We start from the raw sequence: 1,086 nt of genomic DNA, 5'->3' as shown, positions 1-1,086 counted from the left end.
AAAAAAAAAAAAAAAAAATAATAATAATAATAATAATATAATGGATCATAAAGGTTTGTACACTTTGAATTTTGAGATATAGATGCACAGGGAGTTGCAAAATTAAGAGAGAGGTTTCATGCACCCTTCACCCAGTTTTCCTCCAAAGGTTACATTTTATATGACTACAGTACAATATCGTGGCCAGGAAATTGACATCGGTAAAATGCATGTGTACCCTGCCACTTTATCCCACGAGCATATTTGTGTAACTCACAGCAACCGAGAAACAAAAATACTCCATCCCCAGAAAGATTTTCCTCCTGCTACTATTCACCAGTCTTGCTCATTCTACCCCACCCGACCTCAGTCTCCAGCAATCACCCATCTTTCCTCCACCTCTATACATTTGTCATTGTGAGGATGCTACGTAAATGGAAGTATATTTTATGTGACTTTGGGCATTGAATTTGTTCACAGCGTCATACCCTTGGGATCCATGCGAGCTGTTGCATGTATCAATAGATCGTCCTTTTCATTACTGAGTAGTCTAAGTTGTTAGCATTGCTTCTGTCACATGAGTAATACAATATTAGCTACCATGATCTGCATCAGTTACCTCTTTTATTTTGTATTTTAATTTTTTGAGACGGAGTTTTACTCTTGTCGCCCAGGCTGGAGTGCAGTGGTGTGATCGCAGCTCACTGCAACTTCCACCTCCAGGGTTCCAGTGACTCTCCTGCCTCAGTCTCCTGAGTACACAGGATTACAGGAGCGCACAACCATGCCCGTCAAACGTTTGCATTTTTAGCAGAGCCAGGGTTTCACCATGTTGGCTGGGCTGGTCTCAAACTTCTGACCTCAGGTGATCCACCCACCTTAGCCTCCCAAAGTGATAGGATTACAGACATGAGCCACCATCCCTGGCTGTTATTACTTTTGAAAACGTTTCTTTATGGAAATATCTTAGTCTCAGTGTACCTCCAACCCCCTAGCCTTAATTTCATATCCAAGCAATTGTTTATGAGAGACTTCCTTTTGCTACAAGAGTCCTTTTTTGGTCAAATGAGTGCAAGGCCACTCCTGACCTTTTTAAAGTTAATTTTC

General features: G+C 41.3%; 1 protein-coding gene across 1 annotated transcript in view; it reads right to left on the bottom strand.

Annotated features, from left to right (window-relative positions):
* Window positions 1–1,086, bottom strand: part of LOC108316657 (bile salt sulfotransferase-like) — a 17,402-nt gene that overhangs the window by 1,011 nt on the left and 15,305 nt on the right. The gene's annotated exons all lie outside the window — the stretch shown is intronic.

Source organism: Cebus imitator, unplaced genomic scaffold (genome assembly GCF_001604975.1).
Source record: "Cebus imitator isolate Cc_AM_T3 unplaced genomic scaffold, Cebus_imitator-1.0 Scaffold190, whole genome shotgun sequence".
NCBI classification, from domain to species: domain Eukaryota; kingdom Metazoa; phylum Chordata; class Mammalia; order Primates; family Cebidae; genus Cebus; species Cebus imitator.
The sequence above is the reverse complement of the archived record's forward strand: the minus strand, read 5'-3'. Positions and strand labels throughout refer to the sequence as shown.